The sequence below is a fragment of the Ovis canadensis genome, chromosome 7 (assembly GCF_042477335.2).
Source record: "Ovis canadensis isolate MfBH-ARS-UI-01 breed Bighorn chromosome 7, ARS-UI_OviCan_v2, whole genome shotgun sequence".
Lineage (NCBI taxonomy): Eukaryota > Metazoa > Chordata > Mammalia > Artiodactyla > Bovidae > Ovis > Ovis canadensis.
In genome coordinates this window covers 44908079-44925123 of record NC_091251.1, presented here as the reverse complement: position 1 = coordinate 44925123, position 17045 = coordinate 44908079, and positions in this window count along the sequence as shown.

Here is a 17045-nt window from a genome sequence, read left to right as displayed (position 1 = left end):
TTTGCCCTATGCATCTCTTCCATCTGGCTTTTCCTAAATTGTATCCTTTCTAATGAACCAGTAATACTAAATGAATCATTCCTGAGTCTGTGAGCCAGTCTACCAAGTTATCAAACCCAAAGAAGGGGGCATGTGAACTCCCAGGTCATAGTTGGTTGATCAGAAGTACAGGAGACTGGCAACTTGCAACTGGCATCTGAAGTGGTGGCAGTCTTAATGGGACTGGGACCTTAACCTGTGGGGTCTGCATTTATTCTAATTACTGTCAGAATTGAATTGACTTGTAGGACAGTCAGTTGGTATCTGGAGAGGTGGAGAATAGATTGGTGTGGGAGAAAAATCCCACACACTTGGTGTCAAAAGTGATAGTGGAAGCAGTTCAAGAACATACTGATTTGTACCTGGAAGTAATAATCAAGAAGGCTATCAGTGAGGTCATTCTTCAAGAATGAATTGATTTGTGGCAACAGGAAAGGGACCAAGTTTAGAAAGACATGGAGGTTTTTGGGAGCTTGTCACATGGGAGGAGGAATGAGTAGGGTGGATTAGGACTGCATGCCATGGGAACCCACTGGGGAGAGGCAGGTAGAGAATCTGAGAAGGAATCAGGGACTGGAGCATGACCGACTTTAAATGTCCCTGAAGAGAGCATACAGTACTAGAGGAATGACATGAAATCTGAGAGTCAGAAAACTCTTCCTGGCTGGCCACGTGGAATAATTGGAGAGGGACTTATTTAGGAAACCACTATGCTAGTCCAGGTCCCAGTTTTTGCTTTTAATGGTAAGGGCTTGAACTAAGGTAGTAGTCATAGGATTGGCATGAGGAGATAGCTCAGGAAATATTAATGAGTCAGAATTGATTGTGCCTTTGTGGCTGGAAGGACGTGGGAGTAAAGGGGAAGAAGAAGTCCAAGATGGTTCATTTAAGACTCGAGTGCTAGGCAAATGGTACCATGCCCGGAGAGAGGGAACATGAGAAATGTGTGTTCTGAGAGGCCGTGAGCATGAGTTGCATATATAAAGTTTAATGCATTGGTGATACATTTAGGAGCAGAAGTTTCAGATCTGTACTAGAGATTCAGATCTGAAAGATACTCGAATATGAAGGCTCCTCGAGCTGATGAAATAGACCCAAGGGCTCAGGAGATGGCAGACAGCCAGAATAACTTCAGATATTTGAACAGTGTGTGTGTGGGAGGGACAGGGAGTGTTTTTCTCAGTCATTGAAAGAAGCTTGATCAGTGTCTCAGAACAAGTTCTGAGATGAAACAAGGAGAACTCTGCTCTGAGTTTGTGTATCCTTATGCTGTGAGCATAAGGGATAGATGGATGGCCAGTGCACATGTTGAAACCACACATGCCCCCAAAGTAGATCATCAGGTATGTTTTTGAAACAGTCGTGCCCATTCTCCCATGCCCCGTTTTCTTGCTAGGATGTCCCTTGGACGTTTGGAACTCTTTTTCATTTGCTTAGGCTTCCCAGGCCCCTCAGCCAGGAGCCACTATTTTCCCCATCTTCCAGATCCCATATGTAAGAGAATGGATTCATTTTCAGGCAGGTCTGTCTCCACCAGACTCTGGAGAAATGGCTCATCAGTCTCAGGTCGTCTGATTTTCCAAACCAGGACTACAATCTGTTGAAACCAGTAGCAGCAATCTTTTTTCAGAAAGTTTATTTTCTAGGGGAAATGGGAGGAATTCATAAAAGATTTACCCTTCATTTTGACTCACTGCCCTGACTGCAGGACACAATCTCCTTGAAAAGTTGATTCTTACCTTCACAGCCAGATCGATCAGCACGCAGATCAATCAACATGCAGGAATAACTTGACCTAGGCTCCGAGCATGCAGTGGCCTTAAGCCCTGGGGTGAAGGGTACGGCATGTGCTTTCTATTTCTAGAATCATAGTACTCATGTACAGAAGACTCAGGAGAATGACTTTAAAGGCACATCTCTTGCCAGGAGTCCTTGCCCCCTAACTTTCCTAAAATTAATCTTATGTGGACAGATGACTCTGCTTTCCCAGTGGGAGTGGCCCTCAGACTTCTAATGTGGGTCCACACTGTGGAAGAAGCCAGCTCAGGCTGACCATGGTGAGTGCCTGGCAGACGTGGCTGCTGGCTTTGGGTGAGAACGTATTCCTGATCCATCGGAATAATGACTTAAGCATGTTCTCGGCAGGTTCCCAGTGTGATCTCACAAGGGTACCCCATCCCCTCTGCACGATGTGTTGTACTTGGAGTCCTTCCCCGTTTCAATTTCAGTATCAGTCGGAGGGAAAGAGCAAAACAGCATTCCTTCATGTAGATAACCAGTAGGCTGCTGGCTACCCCTGGTTGGTAACATAACTCCACCAGCGTATTCTGGCATATGGGTTTACTTAAGGGAGAAGACAGACATTTCCCTGCCCAGACACAGAGCTGCTAAACACGACTCCAGTAGCCTCCTTGCTGTCTGTAAAAATAAAATCCTTGAGGAGAAACAGCAGTAATGGACTGGTCTCTTAAGCACAAACCCCGGATCTGCCTCTTACAAGCTGTGTGGCCTTATTCACTCATTTATTCATTTAAGAAATATTTGTGGAATACATACCACATGGCAGGCAGGTTCCTTAGACCAGCTAGCTGATTTTATTAAGCCTCAGTTTCCTCATCTGAAAAATGGGGTTAATAATACATAACTCCTGGGGCTATGTGAGGAAAATATGAGATAGTGGGCATAAAGCCTGTAGCACAGGTGTTGGACAAGGGAAGTCCTCAAGTAAGGGTGACTGTCTTAGGGATTATTCCCTTTACCCCAGCCCATGCTAATGTCCTACCCCATGAGGAACCCCTGGCAATACCTGCATGTCTTTCTCAGCCCTCATCTGGTACAGAGTTCACCTTTTTATTCCTTCTGTCTTATGTGATATTCACTGATTTGGAGCTCACTCTTGATGACAGAAGTCACCACCCCTGTCCTGGCTTCTGAGCTCACCTTTGCTGTCAGTTGCTCACCATGTTCTTCCCACTGATTTTCTCTAGGGTCAGGATCTCATTAATCTGATGAAAACTAAATATAAATATAATATGTATCTGCAAGATGCATCTGTAGAGTATGCATATACTTTATTTGTGATTCTCAAGTAGCATTAATGGTAAAGAACCCGCCTGCCAATACAGGAGGTGTAAGAGACACAGGTTCAATCCCTGGGTCAGGAAGATCCCCTGGAGGAGGTCATGGCAACCCACTGCAGTAGTATTGCTTGGAGAATCCCAGGGACAGAGGAGCCTGGCGGGCTATGGTCCATAGGGTCACAAAGAGTTGGACACGACTGAAGCGACAGTGTGTACATATATATATTTATGGTTTTTCCTCACCCAAATTTGAATAGATTTCTCAGTGATGGTCAGGAGAAAGTGATAACTTTGACACAGACATTTGGTAAAGAGAAGCTGACCTGATTAGCACAATCAATACAGAAGCTGAATTAGGCTCCAGCAGATTCTAGCTTTATCCAAAAATCTTCTCCAGCTATTCACCAGTTTATCTGGGCTTAGATTCTAATGTAGAAAGACTAGCAGATGGTACTGAAAACAATCTCTATAGTCCTGACCTCCCTTCAGATCATCCAGTCTCACCAGGAGTGATACTCAAGTAAATCCAGGTAGGGTGGCAGTGGTGATGCCTGTTAAACCAGAGAGCAGGCCAGACATCACACTAGCAAAGCCAGCCTTCCTACAAACCTCACCAGTCTCCAGAGTGGGGTCAGCTGACTTCTGCTTCAGAGCACAAGTCTCCCCGAAGCCCTGGATAAAATCCTGACTCTAATGAGAGGACTTGAAAACTCTGGTCCAGTGGTTCTGAGACAAGTATCAATGGCGTTTGTTGTAAAATTCCTCCGTCCTTCTATTCTTTAAGCAAATAGTTATTGAGCTCTTACTCTGCACCAGGCACTAGATTTAGTCCCAGTTCTAGTTGTCTGTCCCACTTCTAGACACCCAATTCAGGGACCTGAGTCCTGTTTCCCCAAGACCATCTGCCTCAAATCTTTTCTCCAAACCCTGGCTCCCCAAAGGCTTGCTCTCACCCACTTACCCCTTTTCATGGTGAGCTCCAGTTTGCCTGGGACTCACATCACATCTGTCAGACCCCCACTGACACCACCAGCTGGACTACAGTGTCCCCCCCTTCCCCTTGTGTCCAGCTTCCCATTCCAAGCCCCCTCCCATCTGCAGGGGCATTACTGCTGACCCTTTGCTGGGCTGCCCACATTCGCTTACCTAGACAGAGGACCTGCATAGAGTTAGTGCTTAATAAACATTAGGTGTTCCATTTAGATATCTCATTACTAAAGTGACCAACATGAAAACAGGAACGTGCCTGACTTGATATGTCCCCGCCACCTAGACCTATGGTTAGCCCATGGTAAATAATGAAAAAATGCTTGGGCTGAAAATTCATTTTAGCCTTATTTTACTTAAAGGTGTGGGAATGTAACCCCTTGCCATCCAGTGATTATGCTGAGCTAAAAGCAATAACTGTTGCCTCAGATGCTGCTTTAGATTTAAGGCACCCCTTAAAGATGCGACCTCATGCAGCCCAGAAAACTGGAGCTTCCCATCTGATTCCAAATGAACCACAGGTTTGAGTATTGCAATGCCTCCCTCAGAAGCAAAACAACCCTGGAAATGTGTTTTCCTGTTCAGTTAACCAGAATAAAAAGGAGTGTAGATAATAATGTGAACCACTTCTAGTGGAATATTGCTCTCCCATGACTTTCCTCACTGCCAATGTATACAAAAATGACAGATAGTAGTTTCCCTTACCCAGAAACTACCATTTGAAATATATCCTACAGAAGAACATTCCTCTCCATTTCTTTCTCCCCTCAACTGTCAGAAGTTCTTTTACAATAGGAAGCCATGCACGGGAAGATAGTAGTTGAAGCCTTAAAAGGATTGTACTCATTCATTGATGGGTCACTGTATTTGGAAAATATTTAAAGAGCAGGTAGAATATATCAGGTATTTCTCTATTGAGAGTTGGGTGAAGTTTCAAGGTAATAGGGGAAGATAGAATAGATGATCGGTTTTTGTAGATAAGCCTAATTCTCCTCCATCCAAATGTAATTCCCATTCATTCTCTTCTCTGGCTCATCAACCTGAATTATCCTATTAAATACATGTATTGAGAAGTCTTCATTACCTGTCTGCCTCAAGCATGGGTTGGTCACAGGCTTGTGGAAAAATATACCAAGTCAAGATGGTGCTATATTTCCATGATATTCACACATTAACTATATCTGTTGTATTAGTAAGGAGGACATTTAAAAAAAAAAAAGAAATAGAATAGAATTTATTATGTGCCGGGCATGCTGCCTGGTACTTTGCATATGACAGTCTTACCTTATTTGCATGATATTCATATGAAGTGGCATTACTCTTCTAGACATTTAAGAAGTTTCTGAAAAAGAAAGTAACCTACTCACAATTTCAAGGTATTTGTATTCCTTTCTCCAAAGCAAAATTTTCTGTATTAGTAGAACCACTACTTTCTCTGTATTACCCTGGTTCTTTGCCCACAATTCTACAATAGCAGGTATAAATTCCATTTTAATTGTCTGCGTATCCATGTCCCCAGCTAGGCTTATCTCCCTTTCCTGCTTCATTTTTCTTCACAGAATTGTATCAGTCAGGTTTCTATTGCTTCTGAGAAGCAGAAGCAATAGAAAATAATATGAAGGGGTTTACTGCAAGGAATTGGCTTATGCAATCATGGGGGCTACCTAAATAATTCCAGTATTTATAGGACAGGTCAGCAGGAAATACAGGGGCTAAAACCAATGTCCACAGAAGAATTTCTTTTTCTCTCAGGGGAGCCTCAGACCTGCTTTTAAGGCCTTTCAGCTAATTGAAACAGCCTGCCCATATTTTCTGAGATATCTCTTAAAATCAACAGAGTATGGACTTTAATTACATCTACAGAATACTGGGTTGGCCAAAAGGTTCATTCAGATTTTTCAGTAAGGTGTCTTTAGTGCTGCTTAGTTGTCTTTAACTTCATTTGAAAGTTTTGCTAGATTGCATTGTGACACCTGTCATATCAGCATGCATTTAAAGAAAATCTTAGCATAATTGGTGAATTTTTTGTGGCCATTTTAGTATTGAAGATGGAAGAAAAAAAGCAATATTTTCAGTGTATTCAGTTCAGTTCAGTTCAGTTCAGTCGCTCAGTCGTGTCCGACTCTTTGGGATCCCATGAATCGCAGCATGCCAGGCCTCCCTGTCCATCACCAACTCCTGGAATTCACTCAGACACACGTCCATCGAGTCAGTGATGCCATCCAGCCATCTCATTCTCTGTCGTCCCCTTCTCCTCTTGCCCCCAATCCCTCCCAGCATCAAAGTCTTTCCCAATGAGTCAGCTCTTCTCATGAGGTGGCCAAAGTACTGGAGTTTCAGCTTTAGCATCATTCCTTCCAAAGAAATCCCAGGGTTGATCTCCTTCAGAATGGACTAGTTGGATCTCCTTGCAGTCCAGGGGACTCTCAAGAGTCTTCTCCAACACCACAGTTCAAAAGCATCAATTCTTCAATGCTCAGCCTTCTTCACAGTCCAACTCTTACATCCATACATGACTACTGGAAAAACCATACCCTTGACTAGATGGACCTTAGTTGGCAAAGTAATGTCTCTGCTTTTGATTATGCTATCTAGGTTGGTCATAACTTTTCTTCCAAGAAGTAAGTGTCTTTTACTTTCATGGCTGCAGTCACCATCTGCAGTGATTTTGGAGCCCAAAAAATAAAGTCTGACACTGTTTTCACTGTTTCTCCATCTATTTCCCATGAAGTGATGGGACCAGATGCCATGATCTTTGTTTTCTGAATGTTGAGCTTTAAGCCAACTTTTTCACTCTCCTCTTTCACTTTCATCAAGAGGCTTTTTAGTTCCTCTTCACTTTCTGCCATAAGGGTGGTGTCATCTGCATATCTGAGGTTATTGATATTTCTCCCGGCAATCTTGATTCCAGTTTGTGTTTCTTCCAGCCCAGCATTTCTCATGATGTACTCTGCATAGAAGTTAAATAAGCAGGGTGACAATATACAGCCTTGACGTACTCCTTTTCCTATTTGGAACCAATCTGTTGTTCCATGTCCAGTTCTAACTGTTTCTTCCTGGCCTGCATACAGATTTCTCAAGAGGCAGGTCAGGTGGTCTGGTATTCCCATCTCTTTCAGAATTTGCCATAGTTTATTGTGATCCACACAGTCAAAGGCTTTGGCATAGTCAATAAAGCAGAAATAGATGTTTTTCTGGAACTGTCTTGCTTTTTCCATGATCCAGCGGATGTTGGCAATTTGATCTCTGGTTCCTCTGCCTTTTCTAAAACCAGCTTGCACATCGGGAAGTTCACTGTTCAGTGTATTATGCTTTTTTAATTCAAGAAAGATAAAAACACAACTGAAACACACAAAAATGACTTGTACAGTGTACAGAGAAGATGCTATGACTGATTAAACACGTCAGAAATGTTTTAGAAAGTTTCGTGTTGGAGATTTCTCACTGAGTGATGTGCCACGTTCAGATAAACCAGATGACAATCAAATCAAGACATTTGTTGTTGTTGTTCAGTCCTTCATTTGCGTCCTACTCTTTGTGAACCCATGGACTGCAACATGCCAGGCTTCCCTGTCCTTCACCATCTGCCGGAGTTTGGTCAAAGTCATGTCCGTAGTTGGTAAAGCCCTCCAGCCATCTCATCCTCCGTCATCCCCTTCTCCTCCTGTCTTCAATCATTACCAGCATCCAGTTATTTTCTAATGAGTCAGCTCTTCTCATTAGGTGGCCAAAGTATTGGAGCTTCAGCTTCAGCATCAGTCCTTCCAATGAATGTTCAAGATTGATTTCCTTTAGGAATGACTGGTTTGATCTCCTTGCTATCCAGGGGACTCTCAAGAGTCTTCTCCAACACTACAGTTCAAAAGCATCAATTCTTTGGTGTTCAGCCTTTATCTTCCAACTCTCACATCCATACATGACTACTGGAAAAACCATAGCTTTGACTATATGGACCTTTGTTGGCAAAGTAATGTCTTGCTTTTTAATATGCTGTTTAAGTTTGTCATAGCTTTTCTTCCAAGGAGCAAGTGCCTTTCAATTTAATGGCTGCAGTCACCATCTGAAGTGATTTTGGAGCCCAAGAAAATAAAGTTTCTCACTTTTTCCATTGTTTTCCCATCTATTTGCCATGAAGTAATGGGACCAGATGCCATAATCTTAGTTTTTTGAATGTTGAGTTTTAAGCCAACTTTTTACTCTCCTCTTTCACCTTCATCAAGAGGCTCTTCAGCCTTGATAATGTACTCTGCATATAAGTTAAATAAGCAGGGCGACAATATACAGCCTTGATGTTCCTTTCCCAGTTTTGAACCAGTCCATTGCCTTGTTCCACGTCTGGTTCTAGCTGTTGCTTCTTGACCTGAAGAACCACCAACATTATGCCACACAAGAGCTAGCTGACACACTCAGAATATCCAAATCAAGGGTTGAAACTCACTTGCACAGGCTTGGTTATGTTAATTGCTTTGATGTTTGGGTTCCACCTAGGTGAAATAAAACCTCCTTGACCATATTTCTGCATGCAATTCTCTACTGAAACATAACAAAACCATCCCATTTTAAAAACAAATTGTGACGGCTGAAGAAAAGTGGATACTATACAATAATATGGAACAGGAGAAATGGTGGGGAAGTAAAGTGACCCACCACCACGTACACCAAAGGCTGATCTTCATCCAAACAGAGTGATGTTGTGAATATAGTGGGATTAGAAAAGAGTCCTCTATTAGGAGCTCCTTCCAGAAAACCAAACATTTAATTCCAACAAGTACTCCTCCCAATTAAACCAACTGAAAAGGAAAAGTATCCAAATTTTATCAAAAGAAAACATATAATCTTCCATCAGGATAGCACAAGACCAGGTGTTGCTTTAATGACCAGGCAAAAACAGGTACAGTTTGATTGGGAAATTCTGATTCGTCCGCCATATTCATCAGACATTGTGCCTTTGGATTTCCACTTACTTCATTTGGTCTTTATAAGATTCTTTTAATGAAAAAAATTTCAATTCCCTGGAAAAATGTAAAAGTCACCTGGAACAGTTCTTTGCTCAAAAAGATAAAAAGCTTTGGGCAGATGGAATTATGAAGTTGTCTGAATATATACCAGAAACTAGTGGAACAAAATGGTGAACATGTTGTTCAATAAATTCTTGGTGAAAATGAAAAATGTGTTTTATTTTCACTTAAAAACTGAAGTGACTTTTGGGCCAACCCGGTACCTTCACATCAACATCCAGTAGCTGGGACTATAGTCTATCCAAGTTCACGATTATTTTTTTTTTAATTGGAGGATAATTGCTTTACAATGCGGTGATCTCTGCTGCACATCAACACAGATCAGTCATAATCACATATATATCCCCTCTCTCTTGCGTACCCCACAGTTCACCCCTCTAGGTCATCACCAAGTGCTGGGCTGGGTTCAAGTTAACAATTGAAAGGACAATCACACCCTGATATCTTTTACTTATTTACTTATTTATTGTCTTCTCACTGGAATGTAAATTTCATGAGGACATCAAATTTTTCAGTTTTGTTTACTGCTGTTTATTTCAGCAGCTAGAACATTGTCTGGTACACGGTAAGCCGGCAAAAAGTTTGTGCCAGATGAATGAATGAATGGCTTTGTTATAGGCAGTAGCTTCTCATTTCCATATTGTCTCTTCCAGCATCCAACATAGTTCTCCAGAACAGAGAAGGTGGTCATAATTATTCTGAATTCAGCTGCCAAGAGAAGACTAGCTGGTGATATGGTGAAGCACATTCTCTCCTTACCTGTAGAATTCCACAACTCAGGTGGACTGGTGTGGTAAGGCTGGACATGGAGTCTGGAGGACAGATTACACACCTAAGATTACCAAGAGCTGGGGGATTGGATGGCAGCACCATCACATTGCTGGGAACTCTGAGAGCTGAAGATAGGAGGAGATGCAGTCACAATTGGCAGTCATGCTTGGACTGATTTCAGGAGTAGCTTGGTATAGCATTGGCTAAAAGGAAGCAGGGAAGGTCCAAGAGCACACTGCTTCTAGATGCTTCTGCTTCTGAATGAAAGCCCCCTGCTTCTGGGTGACAGTGATAGGAGAATCATGATCTTGGACTATGATCCTATGAAGAGAATCCCAATCAACAGAAATGACCATGAGCCCGTAAGGTCAAGCTTCAGTTTCTGTGGCCCCTGGACAATTATCCTTGAAGACGAATAGCATCTGATACCACTGAATTGCTTCTTTGGGAGGCCCAGGGCCATGAGACTCCTTCTCCTAACCACCATAGAGTATTTTTATTTACAGCTGGCATAATTATATGTACCATTCTTTTAATATGGAACATAGTTACTCCTTTTTACTCTTAAAGAAGAGAAAGTTTTCCTACCAGATCTGTTATTACCAAGTGGTATTTTCTACTTCCCGATGCACACTGGACCCGACAGTCTGCCAGCTCAGCAGATGCACGTGGATATGTGCATGCCACACACACACACAGACACACACACACACACACACACACACACACACACACGAGTCTGTCTCTCTCTGTCTTACAGGCAGTAGTGGAAAAGTAAGTGAGAATAAGATGGAAACAAGGAAATGACCAAGCAATAGAATGCTTATTTAATTAACACACGATCTGATGTGTTCTGGACTGTAAGGAAAATATAGTCAGAAAGTTAAAAAGTGGGTTGACTGAAACATTTGAAGACATGAGACTATGAATTTGGTACTAAAGAGGCAATCACATGGAAGAATGAGAGAAGCAGTATACTGAAGCATCAGACCAGAGTCAGGCTGTGAATTTCTCTCCTTGTAAAACTCTAGGAAGGAACTAGAGTCAGAACCAGAACCCTGGGAGAAGATATGGTTAGCACCCAACACAGTAGTTACCAAATAATGAAAGCTTGCTATAGGCAAAGTCACAAAGCACCTTTCAGAACTGATAGAGATAGGCTACAAACAGAGAGCACTGTGAGACTGAATGACTTTTCTTATTGAAGTATAGTTGATTTACAGTGTTGTATCAGTTCCTGGTGTACAACAAAGTGCAAAGTGATTCAGTTATGTGTATATATATGTAATGTTTCATGTTCCTCTCCATTATGATTTATTGCAGGATATTGAGTATAATTCCTTGCTTATCTATTTTATGTATAGTAGTTTGTATCTATTAATCTCATACTCCTAATTTATTCCTTCACTCCCTCTCCACTCTGGTAAGTATAAGTTTGTTTTCTATGTCTGTGAGTTTGATTCTGTTTCATAAATGAGCTCATTTGTGCCGTATCTCAGATTCCATATATAAGTGATCCCATATGGTATTCGTCTTTCTCTTTCTGACTTAGCATAATCATGGCTAGGTCCATCCAGGTTGCTGCAAATGGCATTATTTCCTGAATGATTTTTAAACACAGGATAGATGACACCTTTGAAGAAGTGCAGGTTTCTGAGCTCAGTGAAATCCAAGCTGCTACCACCACCATCACAATAACGCCGTCGTTCTTTCTCAGACTATTCTGTTGATTGGTTTTTATAGCAGTCAAATACTCAGAAGGGTCTGCTTTTTCTACCCCTTCCTCAAGCAAAACTTGATTATCTAACTTTATTCTTCAAAATCTAGAGAAACACTTCAGTGAAGCACCAAACCAATTAATAGAGAGTGTTTAGACTTTACCCAGAGATATTTAGGAAGGGAATACTAATTAGGTTGAGCCTTGATGCTCAAGAATCAGTAAGAAGCTGGTCTCTAAATATGTTTAGACAAAGTAGATGTTTAAAATTGTTGAATTAATTTAAACAAATTGAAAATACAAACAGATCTAAAAAATCAGTACAATAGAGGTGGCAGTGATGCAAATCATATTTTTAAATCATTTATGTTGGATTTTGCCATGTTTTCATTGATTGTATGAACCAGAGTATTTCTAAATTGTAAAACTCTGTGTCAGAGCAGATTGTGCAGCCAAGCAGATTAAAAAGACTTGCATATTTTGGGAGGTTATTATTTATTTATCTATTCCATACCCTGTGGCTAAAATGATTTAATAAATTTATAAGATGCATGCAGTGAAGTAAGACAACATAAAGTTAAACAACTAAGAAAATAAGAGAAAGTGAAAATAAGGCTAATCAGAATAAGATGGAGCTTGGAATGAGGTTAATATCCAAAAAACTAATTCCCTAGACATGTGGAAGGATAAGAAGGCTCTCCAGATTTTTTCCCCACCTCCTGCCATAGTTCTCCAAATGCTGTGGATGGAGCATAAAGGCACAATTCCATCCCTAAGCTGCCCAGTTCTCTCATTTCTTTCTTGGGGGAAGAGATAGAAATTAATTGGTAGCTACATGAATGTGCAAGGGGAAGGCGGTCTCAAGGGACTTCCTCCCTGTCCAGATTTGTCCCACTGTATAGACTGCCTTCTTATAGGGGTTAATCATTGGATCAGTAAGGATGAGTCTTCCATCACAATCAGATAGTAATTGAGACAAGACGAAAAACTAGCAATCCAAGTGTGAATAAGGAAAAGTCAGTGATGCTATCACTTCTAAATATTCCAGGGATTAAGTGATAACTTTGTTTCTTCCCTGCCTGAGTTCAGAACCCAATGAGAGATGAATATAAGAATCAGAAAGACAGAGACCAAGGCATCAGCTTTATTACTGGATTTGAGAATGCAGCCTGATCTACAACCAGAATATGAGGCTTAATGAGTCTCCTATAAGTAGAATCTACAGCCTAAAGTGCAAGTCTATCTACTGCAGAAGCAGAGCTCTCCCTGGTAAGCTCCAGTGGCACAGACAGAGCCGTGGAGCCTGACAAGAAATGGCTCCCCAGAGAGAGGACTCAGAAGAGGCTGAGTCACATGTGTTCAGCACTGCCTCTGTATCTCACCAATCAGATGAGACTTTTGTCTCATGGGAGTTGGTTAATGATTGAGGCAAGAGAAGAAAGAGCCCATGGTTGTATCTCCCATGACTTTCTATCCTGCGTGGGGTGGGACATGAACATTGTCCCTGAAGGACCTCCAAGTAGCAATTTCATCCTCACCTATACCAGATGATTTACACTGGGGTGCGTAGAAAAGGATGAGAAAACTGTGCAAGTCCATATCCAAAACCATGGGGTAACATGAACCTGTGTGTGGGCCTGGACAGGTATATGGGGCAGAATAGTTCTGGCTGCTTCTGCCGTTAACAGTCTAAAAGGCATGAGTATGTGGCAAATAGCATATTAACATGAGACAACTGTCTAGCTCTTTCTTCCTTGTGCTGTCATCTCAGGCTGCATGGAGCATTGGGTCATCCCTCCCCATCAACACTTCAATGCTCTTCCTTGTCCTTGGGTTTAAGTTCCAACCTCAGAATATTCTACACAGCCTTATCTTGTGCTCCAGGACCTGCCTACAATTAGTATCTCATCTCTCTTACAGCTCCCTCCTTTACCTCACCGTTAGGCAATGTGTCTAAAGCATCAGCACTGTCACATGGACAATCCCCATCTCCTGAAACACTCTGATCTGATCCTCTCTCTTCCCCTGGTTAACATCAACTGTCTTTCAAGTCTCCATTTACTTTGAGGGAAGCATCTCCACAAACTTGGTTAGGATGCCTCCCCATGGGTTTCCCCTGTGTCCCACAAGTGATCAGTAGACTGGTCAACTGCTCTTACTAGAATTTAAACTTCCTGAAGTCAGAGATCATGTCCCTCATTGTGTCCTTTATTCCCAGAATATAACATAGGGCTTGTCGTATCAGAGGTGCTGAGTAAATATTTACTAATTACATAGTGAATGAGAGAGACTGTTTCCTAACCATGGGACCCCAACCCCCACCCAAGGCTTTTCCCCTCTGCTAAAGAAACTCAAAGTCATGAGAAATGTAAATTCCAAGACCCTGCTTCTTAATTAAGTGTTTTTATTGTGTTGCTGCTATTGGATGAGGTCTCTAAGGACCAGAGAATTTGGAAATCAGCAGTTTCTCCTTCTTTCCTGTCAGGTTAGGGGAATTTCAGCTCACTTCTCCCAAAAGGACACCCTCCCAGGTGGCTCATTAGCTCTGATAGAACCCAGGAGCCAACAAGATTGTCTTTGTTTAATTGCACAGTCACTTCTCTGTTTCAGCCCTTATTAGCCTTGCTCTTAGTGGGCTGATTAAAGCCCTCCCCCCTCCAAGGGAGACTTTGATTGAGAGGTGAGTGCAGCTTTTTGTTTGTTTGTTTTCATCAAAGCTCATCCTTCTAAAATATTTAAAATCCAAAAATTGTTGCTCCTCACCCTTTGGATTGACCTTTAGGCCAACCTCTTTCTACTCCCACCCCTACAACTCCCCAGGTAGTTCTTATTCTGAGGTCAGTGTAAAATGTATTGAGAAATATCACATTCCCAAAAATCCTCTCTGAGCCTTTCGTATCTGACAGTTAGAGACCCATCTTCTTAATGCAAGGAGTTATCTTCAATTAATAACACAAGATAGTGGCTATTTTCCGATATTTTTTACTTTTCTATGCTAAAATAATGAGTGGATAATTCCTTTAAAAAATGCAGAGTGCTTCAAAACTTTTTACATACATGAAAATGTTACTAACAAAGAAACACCATAGCAATGTCCTAGTAGGTGATGACACAACCCCTTTGCCTTGGAAACTCATCTGAGCTTAGGAGAAAGGTACCAGGCTGTGATGCTGACCATGTCTCTGCAGGCTGACAGAGCTAGCTCTGAGTCTGGATTTATCCACACGCTCAGACAATATGCTACTTTGTACAGTTCTGACTGTGACCCCGGGCAGCTCCTGTGATGCTGCTCCTCAAGGGCATCACAAGGAAAACAAGCTGGAAACTACACTGACACTCATTATTCTAACACCAGGAAAAGAAATGTTAATTCAGTAGTGTCAGGTTTTGAAAAGACCCAAAGTACAAAACCTGAGATTTAACGTTTGAGAAAAGAAATAAATAGTACCTTTGCAGGCGCATATTATACCGCCTGAAGAGAAGTTGAAAAATGACAAATACAGGACCTGACACATCTGGGTCCACAGAATGCATGGCTGGTCTCTTATACCACCTCAAACATTTTCCTGCAAAGAGAAGAAAGAGTGGAAACTGTCTCTCTGCCACCACAGTGCACCATTTATATCTTAGCAGCATTCTTGACTTGGGGATGAAGAACAGATTTTTGACTCTATAGTTCTGATTTTTTTAGGTAAACAAGCTGAAGCATACAAACTTTGTCTATGATAGTGCTTCTTATCACTTTATTTTAAAAAATGGAGTCTTTTCTCAGTAAATATTGTGTAATGACTTCAGCCTTGTGAGATTTTGTAAGGCAACTGAATCCGCTTCCAATATCCACCTCCATCCCCCTCTCCAAAAAAAGTGACCAAAATAGCCCGTCGTGTCAGGAGAGTTCCTAGTAATGCGAAATGTTAATGGGAATTAAATATTTGTGAAAGTACCTTCAAAATATAAATTGATTATTATCATGTCCCAGAAAATGGAACCTTCCCTGCCCAAGTGGTCACTTTCATCTTGAGGAGTAAGGGGAGGCAGCCATGAGACAGAAAGTAAGATACCCTACTAAGAGTCAGAACCAGGCAGAAGAGAAGCCTCCTCCAGGGAGAGGCTGGGAGCTGGCACAGGCGTGGTCTCAGCATTCTGGGGTAATGTGTGTGCAGACAAGGATCAGCATCTCAGCAAAGCCCCTCCAAGGGTCAGAGACACAGCTGGAACAGAACTGCAATTTCACGCTGGAGATGCCCCAGACCCAAACTAATGAGTACACGTTTCCTACCCAAGTGTTCAAAGATCCTGGCATTAGACTGAAGAACTGGGTACACCCGTCCTGGTTGACTTCCTCCACCAAAAACACTTTCTCCTTGAGGCCTGGGACTGGGGTTAGGTTATTTTTCTTGTTTAAAAATTTACTTGTTACTTTCACTGCTGAAGTTGCGCCTTGCAGATGGCATGTGGTCTTAGTGCTTTTGATCACTCATTTCGTAATGACCATGATGAAGATATTCTAAACTTGATTTTTGAAAAAAATTGTCTTCTTTGTATCATAACACTATTTTGTAGGGTTTTCAGTTTGAAGACGATTTGATTATTTTCTGTCATGGCAGTACCTATGGAATTGTCAAAGGTTCCCACCCTCAAGTCTACAAGAAATACCCCACTGAATCTAGGAGCATATCCAAAAACATTTCTTTAAAACTAACTTCAAAGTTGCTCTTCCTACAAAATGCATCTGGTATGTGACTAGCTCTCACCACTTCCAGCAGTGCTGTCAGAATCAAGCCACCCTCACCTCCTGTTCGCCTTTGTTTCCTTCTGTTTCCCTTTGTTTCTCCTTTGTTTCAGTCTTTCTTTCTTGGCAGAGTTGCTAGAACAATCTCTTTAAAATATTAGTGTTATATTTCCTGCCCCTGTTCCCAACCACCCACTCCTAGCCAATCTATTTCATTCAAAATAAAGATCAGAGTGTTTACCATGGTACACAGATCCTGCACTTGGGATTTTCTTTTAATGGAGACTATAGTTGACTTACAATGTTATGTTAATTTCTGCTGCATAGCAAAGTGATTCAGTTATACATATATACATGTTCATTTTTATATTGTTTTCCATTAATATTTGTCATAGGATATAGAATATTGTTCCCTGTTCTACACAGCAGGACCTGTTTTTATGCATTCTATGTAAACTAGCTTACATATGCTGTCCTCATACTCCCTCTCCATTTGTCCGTGAACGCCCCTCCCCTTTCTTGGCAACCACAGGTCTGTTCTCTCTGTCTGCAAGTCTGTTTCTGATTCATAGATATAAGTTCATTTGTATCATACTTTAGATTCCACATATAAGTGATATCATATGGTATTTATCATTCTCTTTCTGACTTCACTTACTATGATAATCTCTAGGCCCATCCATGTTGCTATAAATGGTATT